Here is a 24,301-nt window from a genome sequence, read left to right as displayed (position 1 = left end):
CTCAGGCTCAAGATTCTGCACTACATCAATTCACTTCTTTCATTTGAATAGGGCTTTAGACACTGATCTTCAGAACACACAAAATATTTCTTTCTTTGTGTGGAATAAATAATTTTTTAAAATGATGCTTATCTTTCACATCTTGACTCAAAATGAACTGCAAAGGTACTAGTATCAAAACCCTACACTATGGATTTCATTGTTTTTCACTTATCTTGAAGCCATTTTCTTTAATTAACATGACAGATCTATAAAATTAACTGTTTCTCTCTAATATTTTTGAATATCTGTTCTCATTATAAGAATATTTGTACTTAATTTTTCTAAGCTACCAATGTATATAGTTAAACTCTTTCTTGTCTCTTTAATGACAGATGTCAAGAACTGGATTTCCCAGTTTCATCAGTACAATTAACATTTTTTACTTACAATCCTAAAGAAGAACTATGAGCTAAAAATTAGGATTTTGTTCTACTTTTAACCAAAACGCTGGATGAAATCTTGTATTTTTTTTCTCAGAAGATTCTAGTTTAGTTACTGTAAGAAAAAGCAGAGTTCAAAGAAAATATAAGATGGATAAAAATGGTAAATTGAAGCAAATATCCCAAAAACATTAAACAATGAATTTTTAAAACTAAAGTATGTTACTAGAAGCTCTCTGTGATGGAATACAGGCTTTTGATCAATAAAATTTCATATACAAAAGAGGGAAGTTTACTTAAGAACATCCTCTCAAATAGGATTTGCATGACAGAGACATTAACTGATGATCAGTGGTGCTGAAATATGATTGAATGATAGGACGGCTTAATTGGGATTCAAAATTATTACAAATTGGAATTACAAATACTGCTAGAATACAGGACCAAAAAATTGAGTAAATCTGGATATGAATCCCAAGTCACAGTGAAAGAGTAATTGGTTTAGTATCACATTCTACAGCTAATTTATTAGGTACTTGTGGCTGAAGGACATCACAGAAATAATTATAGCTAATCAAATAGCCTTAATTGGGACTTGTGCAGTAGTAGACTATTAAAATATTCTATCAAAATTAGGCTTATAGAAACATTATCTTCACAACCTCAGCCAATTGCTAGCTCTAGTAGAGAAAATATGATGGTTTTGATTCAGCCTTTAGTAATATACGAAAGTAGTTTCAAACATAAATTAAGTTACTGCATATTAGGAAAACAGCAGATAGATTAATTTAAGATATTTTAAAGAACGGTGGTACTAAAATTAGGCAAAAGGTATTAATCTGTTTTACTACATATAAATTAGGGTCAACTGTATCATCTGAAATACAGAGTAGTGTAAGAACTCACCTTCATTTGAGTCCCTAAGTGCAACAAGAAAGCTTTCCCTAGGCAGCAAGATAGCCAGCATTCAGCTTTACAACATGCTGAGTTTTCTTCACAGGGCTTACTAAGTAGGATTTGTGCTCTCCTTACAACCTTGAAGCACAAAAGAGAGAAAGGAGAATTGTGGTTACTTTTATATTCAATTTTATTCATAGAAGAATGAATTTATCTCAGTATTGGATTTTTGTTCTTTTTTTTTACATTTCATTCCAATGATTCTCCTCAGATGTTAGGGAATCACAGTCATTTTCTTCTGCTGACTTTTTTTTTTATCCTTTAAATATTTCACTTCTTATTCATCAAGAAGTGATGACTGTGTAAAACCTGTGATTTTTTTTTTCTTTTATTTATCACTTTCACACTGTTCAACAATGACCTTCTGTATGGGTTTTTTTAATCAGTCAGTAGTAGAAAATTTGAAAAGTCAAGTTCCCAGGGAAAAAAAAGAAAACCAAAAAAACAGCTGGTATAGAACACCTACTTTTTCCTTCAGAAAAGGAGCCTCTATATTTTTCATTCCAGGATGTTCAGAACTAGTATGTAACAGAGTCAAAGCAAGGTCACACTTTGATATGATGAACTAATTTGTTCAGTGCTAGAGTATAGGCTGTGCATCAGTTTCTTTCTACTCTGTTTCCTGTACCTCTTATCTTAGTCTAATTTTTTTTTCCTTTCTTCTCTATGAAACTGCTAGCTTGATTTCAGTAGGATTCCTGGTGACTTCCTTGTAGAGGTGAATTTTGAAATTCTCTTTTTCCATTTTCTACCCCCCCCCCCCCCCATTCCCCTTTTAAAAAAGTGTCATTGGTTTCCACTGCACCCAAGGATGGAGGACTGGGAAAGGCTGGATGGAGTGCTAACTTGAGGGTACATCTCAATGTAAGCACGTATTTATTGTTATGACATTAGTTCACTAGATCTAAAAATTATTTAGCTGCCATAATTAATTTCTTAGATAAAGTGAAGCAGTTGTCTATTGCTTTGTGATATTGACGAATTAATTTTCTAAAAAATGCAAATATCTTGAAATAAACACTGAGGGGTCCTTTGCTGAATATTCTTGATTTGGTGCCAATTTTCTGTCTTCTGATACCGTTCTCTTATACTCACGGTTTCTTGCAGATCTTCCACTGACATCTTAGGAACTCAGGAGCTCCTTCACACAAATCTGTAGAATAAGGCTTACACGTGGCAATGTAATTTAAAATGTGCTTATCTCACTGCTTTAGCTATTGTTCAAGCATTCCTGTCCATGTTCACTAGAAGTGCTTAGTCATATTTTCAACTGGCTTAGTAGAACTTAGGTAGATAGGGTCATTCAGTGTCCAAAGCTGATAAGAAATTTATATTCTCTCTTAATATAACTTTGATTTTTACCAAGGCAACAACTATGGCCATTCTTGAGACAAGATATTAGGAACTGGGTTGATTAAGAGTCTAGAGTATTTTCCTGATAAGTCCTTCAAGTTCTGTCTTAGTGACTCCAGAAATACATGAATCTATGTATTTATGTAGGCATGTGTATATATAGAGATATATATATTTGTGGAACTATATATATATATATCTGTATTTAATGCATATACATATTATATATGTATAATATACATATACGTATTTGTGAAACTCTATATATACACTACATACAGTTTATATTTAAGAAAACATAATTTATTAAATTAAATTCTAGTAAGTGGCTAAGTTTTGACTGGGGAAAAAAGTGTTAGACCCATGAATCAGGACATAATACTTCTGCATTTTGTTATGCTGAAGAATCATTTTATGATCTTGGACAAGACAATGATGGATACTCAGAGTCAGGTGATCCTTTAAAACTGTGTAACCTCTGTATTTTATGACTATGGACCCTAGTCATCTATCCAAACTATGCTTTTAAAAATATATAGGAAAAATGAGTTTGGAACAGAAATCTCATCAAACAATGGTTTCCACTACCAAGAAGACTTTCATTACTAGGGATCCAGAAGTTTATGCTGAGATGTCAGTCTGTGTGCAACTAGTATCTGATGAGCTGGGAAGAAACAAGCCATAATTGCTTGTGAACAGGAACTTTTCCCAGCTGGATCTCAGCTTCAGCCAATCTGGCAATTATTTCTAGGTGAACATACATGCCTTTATACTACACATTTTTCATTCAAAAATCTGCTTATTAGTCTCAACACCACAGTGTTTGGTACAAGAATCAAAAGAATTAAAGTGTCAAAATGGTGATAGCTGAAAATATGAGAAATTCACATTTAAAACTAAAACTGTGTAAACTCTCTCAAATTTCATCCAGAAGTATTACTGTAAAACTTTATTCTGCAGTGTTCTCCATCACTATACAACTGAAGTCCATATTCTGAAGTAAAAAACTTCCTACAAGTGTAATTAAAATGAGTTAAATTGGAATATAATGTCATTGGGTTTGACCACTTTGGTTTTCTTGTGGAAATTCTACAATCCTGCATGCTAGCTGAAAAAGTAGCGAAGGGAGAAAACCCTCATCTCTGGTATTATCCCTCACCTTTGTTTGAGACCCCAGGAATGAGAAAGACCTGAAAGGATGGCTGTTTTCTACTGCCTTCTATTTTGGAAAGCAGTATTAAAGTCATGCTGTTTCATGTATGGAGTGATCCAACTCATGGCAGTGTGGAAAGACAGTAATAGGGAGAGAAACGTGAGGCAGAAATTTCTGTGGTCAAGCTATTCTGGAGGTCTCATGTGAAGAGACAGAGGAGAGGAGAACACTGTCAGTGCTGGTAAGCACTTAAGATTGAGGGGTGAAACATCAGAAGAGCTTTCTTCACAAAGTAACCTGTCCTGACTAGTGAAAAGACATTTGTAAAACAAGATAAGACTTTAAAAGTATATTCTAGGATGGTTTGTGGTAAAACCAAGCATTTAGATAAACCTCAGTAAAACTGTCCTGTCTATTCTTCAATTCTTATTTTAGTATCTTTTTAATTTTAAGCTGATATAAGTCAATTGTATTTTGGTTAAGATAACACAAATGTTCACTTTTTTTCTCTACACGCATCATTACCTTATCTGACAAGAAAATAAGCACTAAAATCGCACCCCTTACATGAGATATGTCAACCTATTCCAGGTAATAATTACTGGATTGATGAGTTATGTAATATCAGCTGTTATGAAATAAATGTGCTATGAATAAACCCCTAAACAGAATATACCAGTGGGGCTGATGTTGCCTATGTTTAACAGAGGTTGCTGTGGAGCTCTTGAATATGCCCCCTTCTCTGAAGGCTTGTTTCATGTCCTTGCATCAAACAAATCCTGGACTAACTTCACAGAAGCTGGCCTTAAGGTTGCTGGTCTTCATTCACAGCACACTAAGCCTCCCCTGGAAACAGGCAGAAATTTCCAATAGCAACACAGTTCACGTATTATCAAATGCTAAGAGTAGGACTTTGATGTTCAGCTTTTTAAAAGCTCTCAGAAGTATTTTTCCTCATTATCACCCCAATTGAGTGAGCTTTATACTCTCCTTTCAGAGAAATGTTCAAGCACATGACGACTCTATCTACCCTATGCTATTAATTAAAAGATGACAGATTATTTTCTGTGACTATTTTTTATTTACAGTACTTTATTGATTAGGATTCTTAACAAAAAGGGTTCAAGAAGGAGTGAAAAAAAAAAAAAAAAGCAAGGTAATTTTGGCAGTTTTACCACACACTTTTGCCCTTTTTGAATATCTGCACATCTATATTTCAGCACAGTAGCAGGAAATAATGCGCTTCTTGCAAGTGCCTGGTATTATTAATTTTTATTCGCCTCTCAGTGCAGGAAGTCTCCTCTGGGAAAAGCTAGAAATTTCAAACAGCAATGAGGGCCCACATACTCTCAACCACAATCTGATCAGCTGGAGGTGAGAACAGCCAGTTTCTCACTGAGAGAGAACAGTTTTCAGATTAACTCATACACGATTTCATTTGGGGAAATGGAGAGTTGAGATGATACAACAGTTTCTTTGTTTCATAACTTTTATGAAACTTTATCTCAAATGTCTCACCATTAGTCTTGGACCAGAAACAGTTTCTAAAAGATTCTTCTTTTAGAATCATGTATGAAGGACAAACTGATCTCAGGCTACACTAGAACAATGTGTCTCACACAGGAAACAAGTTTTCAGGAGTCAAGAAAAAAATGGAATTGAGCACTTTGTGAGATATGATAGTTTATGGACTGAAATTTTTCACAGGCTAAAATTATTGATAGCTAAATGAAAGAAGAAATTCTGTGTTTTTTGTTTTTTGGTTTTTTTTTCTCTGTAATGATTACTGTCTCTAGGGTCCACATATTCAATCACACTTGACTCACCATTTTCATGTTGTCTTGCATAGACAGAGCCTATTAACATGTTGCATATGCAAGAAGTGTTGTTTGGAAAGGACTGCCACAATGGAGGGCTCCAGGTCTGTGTAGGGAAGGGTCTAAAGGCATCATCAACTCATGATAGGCAGGAAAAAAAGATGGGTCTAATACTCAAGTGTTCCTGAAAAAGCCTTCTCATATACTTCCATGGTTTGTGACTAGACCTTAATCTAAAATGACTCTATATAATGTATCAGGACCAGTTTGCAGAAAGCAAATGGTGGCTCTGCAATCCCAGAGCTTGGAGGAACAGGGCTTGCCACTGGTAAAATACCTGCTGACTTCCATGCTTGGCACAGCCTGTGGTGCCTAAGGAAGTCAGGGTAACAGCAGAATGTCACTTTGTCCCAAAGTGCAAGCTGTACTGTAGATACACTCTAACACTTGCAAGCTACCCTCCCTTCTTGTGCCTCATCTGCAGATCAAGACAAGCATATTTTAATTCTTTCTCAAATGTTGGGAAAAATAATGAGTTATGCACACACATACACAAAACCCTGTACAGGACAAGTAGATTTAGTAGCTGTGTATACTTATTTTCTGAGATCTCTCAGTGAGGACAGGAGGAAGGGAAATATTGTAGAAAGCACAGTAAGCCATTTAGAACTGATCTTGTTAAAAGACATTTCTGAATGATTTTGCATCCCAGTAGAGAGGATATACTGTCTTTGGGAGTGTGATGTTTCTGAAAGGTCGCTGGGTGATCTTCATCTTTCACCTGCTCATCTAGTAAAATCTCTATTAGATGTCCTGTTCAAAGCCTCCTCTCACTTCCTTTCCTAGTGAAGTTTTGCTGCTCTCCCAAGGATGAAGCTTAATAGTATTTTCCCCCACTTCAAAAGTTCTGAAGAGGAAAACATCTTTGTTGCCTTAGGAATTGACCTCTCTGTCTTGTCTAAGTACTGAGGACAGAATATTTGTACAGCATTCAAAAGAGCACCTACCTCTTGTTATACCAGTTGCAAGTCCCTACTAAGAAGAGAGAGCTTGGTATTGGGTGGGGAGAGGTGCCTGATGTTGTGATCTGATTGGGGAGGCAGGGGAAGATAGGGTTCTTCCACTAAGATGCACTAAGATGCTCAATAATGTCCAATGGTGTTTTCCTCAGGACTCACAAGTGGCCTTTTCTGGAAATATCAAAGCAAGCTTTTCTGTGAGTTCACACAGTTGATGAAGAATCTGTTCATAGTTAATTTAAAAATCTCTTCCCAGATGACAGAGCACTGTTCTGTAATTGTGACTTTCATACTTGGTGTCCTTTGAAACCCAGCATCTCTAATCCCAAAGGATCTCAAAGTGCTCTGCAGTTATGGGCAGAGGAGTTTAGTTGCCTTTGAAGAACTGCACTGATGCAATCTGTAGACTAAAGGCCCATTTTTCTTTGATCTCCAGCTGCTAGAAAACTTTGCTTACTTTGATAAGTGAACATAGACTTGTCTGATGGGCTTCATAGAGATATAGTTTAAAATGGCAACAAAGTGCATTGGCAATTAAAGTGCATTGATCTCTTTTGGACTCAGGTGCTGTTGCCTTAATTGAATACTTTTGCTTCATCTATAATGAACACATTTGGTATACTTAAAATTATGAAGTCCCAGGTATATCCTAACACTGAAGTGGTGCTTCAAGACAAAATGTAAATAAAAAAAAGCAGACATGTTAACATGAAAAATTGTGTTTGTGGTTGAATCTTTTTTCAGGCAATTTGGAAACAAAATTATGATTTTTCATGTGAATCATGACTTTTATTTTGCCTTTACAATTTCAGTTTGTTTTGTCAAGTTTTGCAAAATTGCCTTTTGACTATTCAGTTTTACTTTTGCAATGGGTCAAGTAAGAAAAAATTTTGAAAAGCAAAAAAAAAAACCCCTCAAAAAACAAACCCACAAAAAAACCCCTTTGGTAAAAACAAACAAACAAACAAACAAACAAACAGCAAAAAGAGAAACAAACATTTCCCCCTCCCATTCCCAGCTGTTGCTATTTTAAATTAACACAGTTTGGCTACTGCCATACACTAACCAGCATTTTGAATTTGCTTTCTTCCTTTGAAATGTTTGCTTTTTGATTTTTTATTGTGAAGGTGCTACCATAGATATTTCATAGATTCATAGAATCATAGAATGGTTTGGGTCAGAAGGTACCTTTAAAGACATTTTAAATGTCCAGTTCCACTGCCCTGGTTTGGCACACCTTTAGAACAAACTATTAGAACAGGTTGCTCGAAGCCACATCCAACCCAACCTTGAATGCTGCCCGTGACCAGGCATCCACAACTTCTCAGGGCAACACGTGCCAGGGTTTCACCACTGTCACCGAAAAAAAATTCTTCTTTATGTACAGTATAAATCAACCCTCTTAGATTTAAAGCATTGCCCCCTTTTCCTGTCACTACAGGTCCTATTAAACAAAGCTCTCTCCATCTTTCTCATAAGCCTACTTTAAGTACTGAAAGGCTGCAATGAGGTCCCCCTGGAGCCTTCTCCTCTCCAGGCTGAAAAAACCCAGCTGTCTCAGCCTTTCCTCATGGGAGAGATGTTCCAGCTTTCTGACGATTTCCATGACCCTTTTCTGGGCCTGCTCTAGCATGGTCATGTCTCTCTTGTACTGTGGACCCCAGCATTGGACACATTACTCCTGATGGGGATCTCACCAGAGCAGAGTAAAAGGGGAGAACCACCTCTCTTGGCCCATTGGCAACACATCTTTAGATACAGACCTGGATACAGCTGGCTTTCTGGAAGGCAAGCACACACACTGCTGATTCAATCTCCTTTTTCGTCCACCTGTACTCCAAAGCCTTTCTCCTCAGGGTTGTTCTCAACCATCCCCCAGTCTGTACTGATATTGGAGATTGTCCTGATCAAGGTGCAGGACCCTGCATTTTGCCTTGGAGGATTTCATTGTGCTTCACATGGTCCCACTCCAACTCCCCAAAGTGCCTCCTGAAGGCATTCCTTCTCTTAAGCAAATCCACCACTTATGTTATCCACAAACTTGGTAAGGGTGCACTTGATCTCATTATCTATATGGTCAAGGAAGATATTAAATACTATTTCTCCCAGTACAGACCCCTGGGGGACATCACTTGTTACTGGTCTCCACTTGGACATCAAGGCTTTAACTCCAGCTCTTTGGACACAACCATCCAACCATCTCTTTAGCCTTCAAACTGTTCATCCATCAGATCTTTCTCTCCCCAACTGAGAGGCAAGACTGTAGTAGAGGACTGTATCAAAGGCCTAAATGAAGTCCAGGTAGATGACAGTAGGAGCTTTTCCCTTGTCTGCTGATGCAGTCATTCCACCATGGAAGGCCTACAGCTCATTGTTTCAATATGATGTATATTTTTATTGTGCTGTCCATGATCAATATATTTTACAATCAGCATCTAGTGAGTCATTACAACAAGTCTGTTTTTGAGAAAGTATTATTTTACTTGCTTCATAGAAAGAAAACAGGCCAAAAGCCCCAACCAAGGCCTTTTATTGGCAGAATTTGGTCTTCTGCAAAATGAATTGTCTCCTTCCCTGTATTTCTTATTCATCTCCCATTCTGACAGACTTGTACCTGGTATGCAATATGAACCTGTGAAATTTTCATTAATTCCAAAACTGTTCTTTTTTCATTACCATCTGAGTGTAATTGCTGGAGCCAGACCTCTTTCTCTCTTATTCATTTCCCACAAGTTCACACTGTCTTATTCATTTCATACATCTCATGAGACACAAGTTTAGTTTATCAGGTTTAGTGCCTTTGCCCTTGCTCTCACAATGTTGAAAGCCAAAGGCCTCACCCAGGTCTCAGGACCAGCCCCCTTTTGCTTTCTTTCTATACAGATTATACATCTGTACCCTCTGCAGTGACTCTCAGGGATAGTGGCTGAATAATGTGGCAAGACTCCAGTGTACAGAAGTGCACCAGACTGTACTGATCTGCTGTTTGATAATTAGCTGCATGGTCATTTTGCAGTAGTACACATTGATGTAAATACTTCTGGAAGGAGCTATATCTTATTTGGTAAGAGAATTATAGGAGATAGCTGTATTTGGGCTCAATGCCCAGCACTGTTGTTCTCAGAGTAAACATTTTACTATTCTCTGCTTCCAGTCCACAACCAAAATAGGACAGTCTAAAATTAAATAAGAGGCTCTTTCATCTTAAGAACATTTAGATTTGGTATTTCAAGTAAATGTTTTTTAAAAAGTAATCTTGTTTTACTGCAGCAGTTTCTTGGAATCTGGGCTGGATGCCCTTGGCCAGATCCAAATGAGATCTTCATAAGTGGGAACTGAACTTTATCTCCATTTGTCCTTATTTTGTTTTTTCCCCTTTAATTTTAAAATACATTGACTTGGGAATTGCATTTCAAGCTATATGACACATCTTCTTGAAGGTTTGTGCATCTCTTAATAGGTAGGATCAAACATCTTCCCACATGAAGCCTTGTTGTGGGGACAGAATTAGATGGATATAAAGCAGAAAACCAAAAATTTCAGCATCAGTTCATTTCAGGTTCTAATGTGTGTTTTGAAAACCTCTTTCCAAATGACAAGAAGTTCTGTTTCCGTAGAAAATCACAGTTTCTTGCCATAAAGACTTCAGAAAGATAGTGTCTGTAAACTCATCTATACTTGCTTTTCAAAATTCTTTTACTTGAGAAAGAAAAAAACTGCAATGCTCATTTAAACGACTTGATGACCTGACTCTTGTACCAGTGAAAGCAATAGTAAGTACTGTCTCAATTCCTATGGAAGAAGGATCAGGTTCCTAGATAGCTACACAAATATTTACCAGGCTGGGAGGAGCCTAGTAACACCCTCCAAAACTAAAGGCTGCAATATAGGCTTCATTTATAACTTTCCTGTTCTCATATGTTAATAACTTCCTCATGTTTTAGTCTTTCTAGCAAATCTCCATGTTTGGTTTCTGTCTGGAGGTGATGTGTATTTGAAACAAACTTATACCACACTTTTGACTAGGCAAGCAGCCAAAATGGCTGAGATTTGTTACCTGGTCTATAGGTAGCTGTCTCTGAGACTTAGCACCCTCTCCTGAATGGGAAGAAAAAAAAAAAAAAAGAAAATTAGAATTGCCAAAGCTATTAAGTCATTCCAAGATCACATATGAGCCAGTGTTTGACTTTTTGGACGTGATTTACAGTAATCACATCATACTATTGCTGGTTAATGTCTGAAGAAAGCTGTTCATTTAGAGTCTTAGAGCTAAGTCTCCTTAGACCTCAAAAATTTAATGTGTAATTCATTCTTATTTTCCTCATTCTTTGATGTGGCTGGAGCAAGAAAAAGAGAAGGTACAGATGGCTTCTACCACACCTTCTCTCCTTTACTTGTATAAAATAATGTGCATTTAGGGTAGTTAGCCAAAGATAAACTCTTCAGATATCAAAGAGTGAACACTAAAACAACACAGACCAACCAACTAAAATCTTTTGAGTACTTTGAAAAGCTAAGAGGCTTCTGACCTGTCCTGAAATATTCTGAGCTTCTTCAACAGAAATAAATGAAACCAATGGTGTTCGTCTCCTCTTGTTCACTACCCATTCTGGTATGAAAGGTCTGAGTACACACTTTAAAGGTGGAGATAGAATGTGTTAATTCTCCTTTCCCTTTTACTTTTTTTCACACAGTAGGTAGGAATTCTCCCTACAAAATCTTCTGCCTTGTGGGGATTTTTGACATTTCAGAAGCACACTATCACATCTCTGAATGCAATAACAATGATGAATTGGAATGCATGGTATTTCCTTGCTTCTGTAGAGGAACCAAGGCAGGATATTGAATCAGACAACTTGAATCTGAAAATCTCTCCCTCTACCTCCTCCATATGGTCTGATGTCTCCTATATATGCAGTGTCCAGAAAAGTGCTTGACATAGAGACTGTGGTAGGAGAGTATGGAAAGACTGGTGTTGTTTCGCTGTTTCATCCCAGGTTCTAACCCATCAAGTTGATAAAAGGAAAAGAGAACAACCTTTTTCAGGAAAAATCATGTTTGCAGTTTGTACCTATGCCAGGGAGGCCTGGGTGACAAGAGAGCCTTGTGCTTATGAGAAAGTGGACAGGTCTGCACAGATGTGAATTCTTTCCAAAATGGCAGGATATCAGTCAGCCCTAATCCAAAAGATGTGTGATCCTGGTATCTGAATGCTACATTGGAGCAAACACAGCCTGCCATTGAGCATGGCTTACTACCATGGAATCATAGCCATGCCATCATAACAGAATCATGCAATTTTTGGTTGCTTTAGAGGATAAGCAGATATCAGCACTTATCAAATTCCTCTGGCATACCCTGATTTTATTTTTTCAGTTCAGCACCAGAGAGGATTTGAACTCATAATGGAAGGTGGCCATCATGATGCTTTATCTAGCCAAATTATTCTGGTGAGGTTGTGTGAGAAAGGGAATGATATATTATTAACCCAATGTCTCTTCCAGGAGAGTTGGTGTAGCGCAAACAACAAAAAGAAGCTGACCTGGACAGCCACCCAGCAATTGCATGAGGGTAGCAGTCAACAGCTCCATGGCCAGATGAGCATCAGTGACAAGTGGTGTCCCTCAGGGGTCTGTTTAGGGACCAGTGCTGTCTAATATCTTCATCAATGACACAGACACTGGGACTAAGTGCACCCTCAGCAAATGACAGTGATGACAGGAAGCTGAGTGGTGCAGTTGATGCACCTGAGGGATGGAATGTCATCCAGAAACACCTGGACAAGTTTGAGGAGTGGGACCATGTGAACCTCATGAGATTCAACAAGTGTTCCCGTTCTGGATCATCAAAGGTTTTCCAGACCAGATTGAACAAAACTCTGGGTACCCTGAGTAATCTGTTCATATGTTAAATACGTTATAACTGACACTGCCTTGAGTAGAAGGTAGAGCTACAGACCTGGTGAGCTCCATTCTGGATGGATGTAATCCATGAGCCTACAAATAGATATTTCCTCTCCCATTAGTTGTCTTTTTTGACCATATATAACAGTATATAAATATACTTATAACACTACACATAGACAGAGAAGAATGTGCTTCTCAGTGTCTGCTTGAACTGTTTCTGGTAGTGCAGTGTCAAGTTCTCGGTTGGGGCCTCAAAGAAATAATTTTCAGCAGTTGATTTCTTGAACCACAAGGCTGTACTGTCAGAATCACACTGCTACACAAGAGGAGTATGTGAGATGATATCGGCCTCCATGGAAAAGGTTAAGAAATGCTGTCTCTAGCTTCTCCTTGTACTCCATCATTCCCTAAAGAATTGTGAAATACATCTGTGGGATTTCAGTATCCTGGCCTATGAAGAAAATCTAAAAAGATGAAGAAAACCTTGCAATACTCTAGCTAGCTAGCTGAATCTTCTTGCTAATACATATTGCAAATTCCTCTCAGCTAATGCCTGTCTGAGTTAAAGCATCTGTCTCTCTAACTCTACATGTGAGTCTCAAATGCTTCCACCTTTACCTAATCCCTCTAAACTTGCCTTCACCTCCTGTGGTTTATTGTTGAGGTTAGTTGAAAATTAGCTTGAATGTAAGGCAAATTATACCCTTAAAAGTGCCTACTTCTCTTTTCTGAACATATAAATAGAAACAAAACAATTAGATTAGATTAGATGTCTCCAATGTAGACATCTGTACTGGGTAAAATGAATATCTTTAGTCAAATTAGGGCACTTTGAGGGGAGTGGAGAAACAGGTCATATCAACACAGATAGTATTTTATCATATAATATTTTACGGGAAATAAAATAATTTAACTTTGTTTTACAGTTTAGTTGTTATGGGAACTGTTTGCAATACTTGGGATTTTTGAGTGGGGTGGGGTTCTTAGCTTGTTTTCAGCCATAAGGTCTTGAAAAATCTTTTTGTACTGGTCAAAGGACATAAATATTCAAGTTTCATTCCTTAAGTCAGTGTTAATGGCATGTAATCAAGTCACTCCTCAACGTTTTCTGTGATTAAACTAAACAAATTGAGTTGCTGAGTATTTCTGCAAAGTATGTTTATAATCCCTTAATCACTTTAGTGGTTGTTCTCTGAACCCTCTCCAGTTTAGCAACCTGGAGCCAGAACATTGTATATGATTGTATGATCTTCTCTTTTATTTTATAATTTTTTTCCCTAATATCTTATTTTTGTTTTTCAATCACAAAATCCACATCCAGCTCTTGGACCTCTTCCCACCAAATGCTGATATCAATCCGTGTGTTTGTAGTGTAGCTCCTCTTATGCCTGGGTGGAAGTGTTAACATGAGCTCAGTGTTTGGCTCCCTGCCTGGGCTGACATGAACCTTCCCCTGCAATCACCACATCAGGACTTCCACTTGCAGTGTCACGGTTGGAAGCAGCCCTAGTCTGAATGGAGGAAGATGAAGAAGAGGCAGCTACAGCCATGTGTCTGTCACACAGCTATTGAGTTTTTCTGTCACACCAGTGAGGACACAGGAAGAGTGATGAGGGAACTGCCTGCACTACTCCTCCTGTTCAGAAAACCGGACCCCTACAGAGCTGTATTAATATTATAAAAGATTTAAAGTCGAAAAAATTATTGGAGCACACAGACTTCTCTCCTGTCAGTCACAGCCTCTTATTTTACATTCATTTATTCTTGTAATTATCCCAGCAATTCATAAGTGGCAGCACTCACCCAGGAAAATAACCAAATCCAGTTCTTACTTGTGTCTAAGTTAGTAGCACGGTCCCTGTAGGTTTCCTCTGCATTCAATGGAAAAGATTGAACTCCCTCCATAGGGTGATGTCTCAGAGTAAAAATCTGAATTATTCTCAATAGAGACCCAGAATGACAGGCTCCAAAACTGGTCTTCTCAGATAATCACTACAGAAAGATAGAGTCATCTTGGACCTCTTTCTTGATTTCAAGATGAGGAGATTTTCTCTTTGGATCCTCGCCTGATGGTTATTCATTCATTTTGTTTCCTTTCTAAGTGTCCTGTCTTTGATTTGCATTCTTGAATTTGTTACATCTTTCTCTAGTAGACCAGAGAATCCTTTATAATCAGCATTTTATTCCTGTGAAAAAAACAGATTGGCCACAGGCTGGAGAGAAGCAGATTGAAGGAGAAAGTAGCTCTCCCTTATCAAGAGATGGTCTGCCAAGAACAGTCTCATGTGATGAAGACAGTGATGGAGAACTCTTTGCAGCCACTGCCACTTGGTGTCTTGAAATCTTCAGCTACTGTAATAGTGTAACACTGCCAACCATTGCAGGACTTCTCAGCTTTAACCAGGGAACTGAAGAAGGCTCAGACTGTGACCCAGCCTGGTGAAAGTAAAGAGTACGTGGTCACAGTGGCCTATTCTACCATTTCTGCAATTATGAAGATTTTGCTTTCATGCTACATAAATGAATACTTAAAATCAACATACTATTTTTGGCCTTCCTTTGAGACCTCTCACTGGCAATCATGTTGTCCCTAATGTGTATTATCTTAGGGAAGATCTAATGGATTCTTGATTCCTGTTAATAAACAAGAAGACTTGCATCAAGGTGGCTTGCAGCTCATGGCAGCAGACAGAGCCAAGCTGAGTAAGGATGTCGCTTGAGATCTACCTTGACTATTCTCTTAGATCAACTTTATGAAGTTTGCTCAGGGTTTTACAGAAAATATGATGTAACAAAGAATCAGATCACTGCTTCCTAAATTCAACAGTAATTCTTGAGCGTTTGGTCCATCCCATCTCAGTGTTCCATTAAACTGTCTCTTGGAGTTATTGCTATCCCTAATTTTTTCTTGATCCTTCAGTGCCACCCTATGATGCTTGAAACGCCTGATGTACAATTTGCGAGTCCCCACGAGCAGTAAAAATTGACAGCAGTGTCTCACAAACTGTGATCTCCAGCAGCTCAGGGAACAGTGCAGTAAAGTCTGAGCAGACGTTTCATGAGCTGCTACCTGAGTGCACAGCCATTAACATCACTCTGGCACTCACCAGCTGCTGCTTTGAGCAGCCCCTGAATGAAGGGGGCAGCTGCACATGGTGGAGTCAGCTGAGTCAGTGATCCTTCTTCTACCCTCACACTGAAATATATACTCTAATGCACATCCTCCAACCAAGTGCAGAGCCCACCCTGAACAGGTGCTGGGTGGCTCAGCCACATAAACTTTAGGAAGGAGCACAGACATGGTCCTGTGATTCCAGATATCTGAAAAGTGTTAGACTGGACTGGAGGTGTGCTTGTGTATCCAACAACATGTCAGTGCTCTGGAGACAAGAAATATTCCAATGCAATTGGAAAAGAATATGGTAAAGCAACTTTTCAACATCATGGGAGCTGAGTTCTGGTCCATCTTTCGAGAGCCAGACAAAGCATTTCTTCTTTTCCAATGAAACAGGGACTGAGAGTTGAAGATTGCAATGAAAGAACTGAGTGTGCTATTACCCACAGGCAGTATTTTACTCCAAAGACTGTTTTATATCCTCAACAGTCTGTAAAGTGCATCTCTGAAATTGAGCAATGCCCACCTTGCTCAAGAAGCACTGGATGTGTGTGTATGAGACACAGAGCTGACTATTCCTCTCACATGAAAGCATAATAATTCCTATCACTGATAGCAGGATGCCTTTTCCTAACAAAGGAAATAAATCAGACCCATTAATAGAGAATACTTATACAGGCCAAGCTTTTGATCTGTTTGCCACTCTCTGTTCATTTACTAATGAACATGCCAATCTCTGTTCATGTTCTAATTGTCTTAGCAGAATTCAACCTTCAAAAATGAATAAAGGTAGGCATTTAATGGTGTGCTTTATAAACTGCTCATCCAAAATTCTAGCAGTCTGTGTCACTGTGCTCTGAGTTGCTTCTAGGAAGTTCCCATGTAGTTGTGAATATGGGAACAGTTGGAAAGGGATGGTTGTCGGAAGAATCTATAAATGTGTGGAGAAGCTATGAATGATTTATTTTAAGTTTGAAGAAAGTGAAAAAATCAGAGGAAAAGCAATTTTTGTTCAGGTTGGCTAACTTTCAAATTGTTCTAGCATCTGTTCAACTGCTAACACCTATTATATAGTTAGACAAACAGAGCTAAAACTCCTAAGAATTAATTCCTTTTTCCTCTACAGCCAGAAAAATCCCTAATTTGTGTGTCTGACTGTGCTCTATCAGCTAAAACCTCAAATAAATCCAAAGGATGGTTTTTGTTACCCAAGGCTCATTATATAACAAACCACGGGGTTTTGGGTTTGTTTTTTTTTGTTTGTTTGTTTTTTTTTTTTTTTTTTTGGTTTTAAAGCATCCTAAGACAGGAGGATGTACAACGTCCTAACACAGAGATGTACAAAATCTTACAGTCCGTGTAGGAATGGGCTTTATGTAACACTCCACAAGGACTATTTTAACATCATTAATGTCTGGATTCTGTGACAGCCCTGTGGCAGACAGGCTTAGACTAGGGATGCAAAGTCTAGTCTGTGGATGGTTTGTGCTCTCCTATATAAACACAGAACTGTACCTTCCTATACCTACTGTAACATCATTATCAAATGCTATGATTCTATGAATGCTAGCATCTTCTAACCCAGGCTTTGACCTTCCAAACTTTTCCCTCTATTTCTTCTGACAACTGGAAGTCATGTATATACATGGTTTAAACTAAACTGTTGTACCTTGTGTTTGAATGGAGGAGGAAGGAGCACAGCACCGCTGTTGGTCTGTTTCCACAGATGTGAAACACTTCCGTGTGTTTTCTCTGAACCGAGAGAGAGATGCCATCGTGACTTTAAGTGATTGTTGCTTCTTACTCTTGGGACCTCCCGGAAGCAGTTTCAAATTAACTGGCTTTTCCAAGAACAGTCCAGCCAAGCATTATTACCATACACTACCAAAATGGGTCTATCACTCCCCCATCCTGATCCTTACCAAGATTTTTGAAGATGTTCTAATGAAAGTCATCTTGTATTTATTTTCTGCAGCATATACACTGAGAGAATCATCCCTCTAGGAGATAGAGATATTTGGAAGTACCTTATACCACTTTCAGATGGCATAAAGAAAATGGAACAGAATGAACCAAGACCAAAGAAGCCTTATCCTTTGCCTTTTGCCCTTCACTAGTTAAGACTGGACTTCCTAATCTGTCTCTGTAGTATAGCTCACAAGAAATACACATTCAGACAGAGTGCCTGTTTAAAATGTAGTGGGTACAAAATTTAGCCCCATATATGATCTGGAGATGATCAGTCTTATGTATGGTAATCTGGGAGTCTAGTAGGGACAAAGATTTCTCAGAAGATAGAAGGGGTTGAAGAGAGAAGCAAGATAAAATTTCAAAAATGCGGCAGAAGGCTGAAAAACAAAGGCCTGGAAAAAATGTTGTAAGTAGTAAATGGTATGGAATTGAAAAGGATTAAAGGAAGGGAGAAGATCAACTGAGGGTCAGGTTAGAATGGGGGGAGAAGTGGAGATTAAGGATCAGTGAAGCATGCTGATTCTGGCCCAATTCTTTGCCCTTTTCTTTGGACTTTAGGAAAGGTACAACCAGGGCTTTGGTTTCTAGTGAATTTTCCTTCTGTTCTTCCCCTGTATGCTTCCTAAAATCTATTCATGTGAGCAATTCTGCAACTCTGATGTAAAAACAATGTGTATGGTAGGAAGAGTTTGCAACATCAGGCCTCTATAATAGCAAGGTCTTAGAGCACAGACTAGTTTGTCATCTGGTATAAACTCAGAGAGCTCCATTGAATCTGCATACTTTTTAGTCTTGAATTAAGTACCAAGCATGTTAGCCACTGAATAATGACAGGAGAATCTCCTTTTTAACTCCTAGAGGCCCTTCCTGGGTCCTTGAGCTGAAACTTTTTGTCTCTTTAGAAATTTAAACCGTGTTTGTTCCATTCTTACATCCACTGGAATTCGCAACATATCTGCTTTGTAGTCTGGACAAAGCTTGAAGATTTCCCCAAACACAGTGTGAATCAAACCACACAGGAATGTTTGTAAAGAACATCTTGGACCCTTTGAAAACATATTCAGTTCTCAGAAGCACTAATGCATTCCACATTTGGTCATTAAACACTAATTGGTAACATGCTGTGGAAGGGTTCACTCTCTGACCAGTCAGTATTTCCTAGGTCACAGCACTGCACGACCTTGGTGCCCTGACGTGACCTGCCCTTTTGAACTTTTAATCCTTCAACTCGTCAGAGAGCATTAGTAGCTCAGGCCACTTTGGAAACCACAGGCATATTTTCCCCTGGCTGTTTCAAACTTTTCTTGGTTTCCCCTCCATCTCCTGCTCCCACCCCCCTCCTTGCTGATGATTCAGGATGTCTTTTGGGGGCCTAATTGAAGGCTTCAAAGTGCCTGATAGTTTACTATGAAACTATTGTCCTTGGTAAATGTCACAGAACTCATGTTTTATTATATTTATAACCTTTTTTTCCATTAGTCTGCCATTTCCCTGAGAAATTATGACCTTGGCTCTATCAGTTTAACCAAGCTGGTTTTATATATAGCAAATGTGTGCGTGTGCACAAGAGAGAAGAGGGGAAGTCACCGGAGAGATTTCTATTAAAAGTGTTCGTACTGGCTTCTCCTAGAATCTGGCAAACAATTTAAAGATTGTGATAAGGAAAGGAATCAGGAAACAAATTATGTCTAATACTAAAATCTCAAGTGGTATCTCTGACTTCAGTGAACATAGGGCAATAGATCCTGGTTACTGTCAGGTCTATCACTTAGCATAAATTTCACCTGATATTTCTTATCAGAAGTGTGTTTAGGATTTTCCCCTCTGCCTTCTTGCTCCCTTATCCTTGCTTACTTTGAGTTTTCTTACTCAATTTTGGACAAATTTAAAACATTTTGCTTAACATTCCCGTGGTCTGTCCCAGGGTAGACTATATACAAACTGTATTTCAACCTTAACTGTTCAGAGGATGAAAACAACTGGATCTTCCTGGGAACTTGGGAAAGAAGCAATTGTGGCACACTGAGTGCAGGGTTGCAGACTGGGGTGGGTCACATGGTGCTTTTCAAACACCAATCCCTGAATCTTTATTGAGGGGTCCCCCAGAAGTAACTAAAAGCAATGAAGCCTGTTGTCAGCAGATGTACATCTGAAATACTGGAGATTGTGAGGGTCTGGTGGCTAGACAATGACCAAGTATTTTCATTCAAGGAGAGGCCCAGGACCTTTTTAAGTCAATCAATAAATGAAACAGTGCCAGAAAATCTTCCTGGGCAGAGGAACAAGACTGTCTATGCACTAACATTATTAGACCAGTCCTGGGCATCTTAATTTACTAATGTAGACTTAGCCAGAATAGCTGAGTTCCATAGGTACAATCTTAAGGATCAAGCAGGCTGATCTCCCATTGAAAGAAAGAACACAGTAACTGACCTTGGTCTTGTTTGCCTCCCAGTGGAAGTGGGTGAGGTCAAATTCATTAAAGTCAGTATTTGAGAAGGAAAACGCTATAAAAAGCAATGTGTTGGGGTTTTTTGGGAGAGAGTTTTTTTTTTTTTTTTAAGTAACATTTTAAAAAGAAAAAGTTTGGTGTTGATTTCATGCTGCCAGCGTTGAAATGGTTCCATTCCTTGTTCTCTTAGCCAACCTCTTAAAACAATCAGAGCAGTTCTCACTGTAGACATTGAAAGAGTTCTCTAACTGCCAGCCATACTGGCCCAGGCAAATGTGGATAGGACAAATGAAAAAATGCAGAAAACTTTTAGGGTAGAGAATTTTTTCAGAAAGCTACATCTTCATGAGAAATTTCACCTTAAAAAAAAAAAAGTGTTTGAAAGAAAAAAACTTTTTAATTACCATCTGGCCAACATGATTTATTCCTTCAGATCACTGGAACCGATCTTTTACTTTTGTTTTTATTGCCTCTCTTGGTAAAGATCACACTATATTTTATATATGTATTATCTTTTCTTCCAAACCAGCAAAGGCAAGATACCCCCTGTCCTTCAAGGAATTCATCCACTTGCCTTTGCCCCTCCCACATGTCACTGACAGTATGTAAAGCCATTACAGTCATGTTCTTGGCAACATCCCCACTTTACAATGCTTCATTCCCAATTCCCACGTAAGGGGTGACAGACTTTGGTGACCTTTTATTTCAACACTTGTTTGCTAAAATTAGATTTTTTTTCTTCCTGGCATATAACCAAACAGATTATACTCCTCAACCTGTCATCCTTGGAGGGCAGGCAGCCCCAGAAACTGATGATGCAGAGGAATAAACTTCTCCATGAAGAGTAAATGGAGCTCAAGGGGGGGGGGGGGGAAAAAAAAAGGAACGGAAAAAAAAAAAAAAGTGAACGATGTCCTAGCAGTGTATGCATCTATCTCTGGTGTGCATGCATATGCACAGATGATATTAAGTGATGGTGTCAGCCACAAAAGGTTGGGAGGTTAGATACAGGTCAGATAAACATCTAGCAATTTAGATGTGTCTTGAAAGTTCATTTGAATTTAAGATTCATGGAAGCCATAGGTAAAAATCCAATAGAACTGAACGTTGCAGGTCTACTGCATGTCTTTATCTGGCTGGAAACAATGCTCAGAGAATCTGAATTTCCTCACATTTCCATGACTTCTTGTGGACTAAGAGTGAAAATTAAATGCAGGTCTAGGAAATTAAAAGAGAGGAAAAACTTCAACATGATATTTTGAGGGATCAGTCTGGTCTAAATTGCAAAATTCCTTGATATTTGACCATTATTAAGCCCTAGGAAATAAGCTGCAAAGGGTACATACATCCCACACTGAGAATTCTATTACACCTAGACTCATATTAAGAATTATAGTCCCACAGTGCTTACTGGTATACATGAAGTAATCACTCTCCTGTAAACTTCAGAGTCTGGCTCATTCTGAGATCTAAGAAGCTGATAAATAACTACAACAAGACAGTGAGAAGATTAACAGGAAGTTTTGGTTGGTTGTGACTGGCTGTACTCAGAGACTTTTGGTTTATTTCCTGACCAATGAAATATTTAGTTAGGGATCAAGGCTACTAATCTTTTTTGAAGTAAGCTGTTCAGCTTCCACTGGAGCCTATACTGTGTATGAGCTGCTGTGTGTCTCTGTTCCCAGCACACGTCTGACCTGAAACTTGATGTTGTGCATTGCTGCACCTAATGAGCGACTGGTATGTCACTGCTTCAGCATCTGCACTTCTCCAAACTCTGGAAGAGCCATTCCCAGTATTGTCTGTTCCCCATCACTCTTCCTTTAGGTCACCAGTTCTGAGACCTAGTTGAAAGTGTATGCTGACCATATCCCTGTAAGCTGGATACATGAAAAGCTTTGAATGTTAACATTAAATTATCTTTAAGGTCATTTTGCATATCTTAAAGGAAACAACCAGACTATATTTTTGCTGGTTATTAATTAGTTTTGCTGATGATTCACCAGTAGAGATGATGGGTCACTAATTCCAGCACTCTTCTACAGCCGCCTCAGGAACAGTGTGTTAGGATGCGTGAGAGAGAAAGGTGGGACCATGCAGATCTTTCCCCATGGCTCTCTCTGACTCTGCCATGACGAAGACACAGCACAATACCAGTGTCCCCTGCACAGGTGACACTTCAGGACAGAGTGCTGCTCGTGTGCCTGCTGGCTCGGCTAAGCGTCCCACGTACTTTCCTATGCGATGCTGCGGAAAGCGGCGTGCAGACCATCAAAGCTAGCAGTTCTCATTCCCTTCATGTGGTTGCACTCACAGTTGTGACACTGCCAGTGACGTAAAGGGAGAGGAAAAGGCTGCTTTTTCAGCAAGATACAAACACAGAGATATTATCCCTCCACTGATTTTAATCTCATTTCACAAATACTCACATATAACTAGATCCAAGCCGCTGATAGGGTCCCTCCTTCTCCATCCCTGCTATCAGGTTTCTCAACCCTTCTCAGGAATGGAGTGTGCATATCACTGCTGCGTATTCATCTGAGACGAGGAACATTTTGTGCTGCATGTTTGTACCTGGGGAAGAAATTACAGAGCCTCAAAATCCAGCTGGCAGCTTACACTACCTTAAAGCACAAAGATAGCAACTGGAACCCCTAATTTTGGAGGGAAAAAGGGTTCTGGTCTTATCCTGCCAAATACAGAGAAAAAAGTATGTCAACAGTAGTCTATCTTGACTTTCTCAGAGTAAAATAGTACTGAAACAGCTCTCCAATTAAATTTTTTGCTCTTGTTGTTTTTTGGGGTTTTTTTTTTAGTAAGAAAGGATTTTTTCCTCTTACAGTATATTTTTGTTGGACACGCTGGACTTCCTTAATTATAAACAGAATGATACCACAGACACCAAAGTATTTCAGTCAGATAAGAGGTTGAAACAATTCTTTTGAGTTACCTGAAATGAAAAGAAATGAAAAGAACATGGCCAATGTTCTTCACATTTCTTCACCTCCCTGTTATTTTATATATTCTCCTAAGACATATTATGTGTCCCATGACTTGCATACTTCTCCACAAAGACTGTCTCCATTGCAATCTTCCCACTTATTAACAAAAAGGCCACAGTTCATTAGAGCACAGGCCACTGACCAAGAGAGTTAACTTACTAGGGAAAGTATTCCAGGATCTACAAGAAACAATGGCACTCACAGTCAGAACACTTCAGTTTTGACTTCTTTGCTAAAAATATGAGCTGTCTTGAGAAAATACTGGTATATTTTACGATCTTTGAAACTGTCTTGCATGCTTGTGCCACTACTTTGTCCCTTTCTGAGTGTGAGAGACTGGCTGTTCTCTGGATTTCTCTATGCAGTTATTGTTTCATTGCTTTCATGTTTGCTGAAAATTTCCAGAGTGATAGCACATGGATAATACTGATGATTCATTTTCTCACTATCTCTAGTCAGCAGTGTTGTGGCTGTGACAGGTATTTTCCCTTTTGCTTCCTCCTAAGGGTCCCTGATATGTAGCCCTGGAAGGTGTGAATTGTACACAAATTTGGTTTTATTGCTTATCCATGATCAATATCAACTGCATCCTCTCGGTCGCATTCAAAGGCTTTGGGGGGCCCCTTTCATAAAGCTATTCTTTATAATGAGCAGAGTAAATCACAAGCAAAGGTGTCTCCTCATTCTACTAAACCAGCCGCTTTTAGACTTAGCTAGGTAATCCCCTTTTGTCACATCAGAATGTAAATGCAAGCAATTTGTGATGTGCTATCTCTACGCATACTCACTCCCTCTGCCCACCCAGGGACTTTGCTGTTTCCTAGGGTCCTGCTGTGACAGCTCTGGTTCCAGACACAGGCTAGCCTCAGTCCTAACAAAAGAGTGGCCCCAAGCACAAAGAGATCCAGACAAGCATGCACTGATCTCAGAGTTACCTTTGAAAAACTAGACATAATTAATCCACTATACCTTTTTTTTTTTTAATTTAAATGAATATTGATTGTCTTTCAATAACATGGCTCACACAGATTGCTCCATGCTTTCCACTTCTACATTATTCCTTGAATTAGTATTGTGTTTTAACAAGTCTTAATATGTCAAATCTATAATTCTTATTTTAAAAGTTGGCATTGT

This window comes from Chamaea fasciata, unplaced genomic scaffold (genome assembly GCF_029207755.1).
Source record: "Chamaea fasciata isolate MVZ Bird 193981 ecotype frontalis unplaced genomic scaffold, bChaFas1.0.hap1 SCAF_1, whole genome shotgun sequence".
NCBI lineage: Eukaryota > Metazoa > Chordata > Aves > Passeriformes > Sylviidae > Chamaea > Chamaea fasciata.
This window is presented reverse-complemented; position numbering follows the sequence as displayed.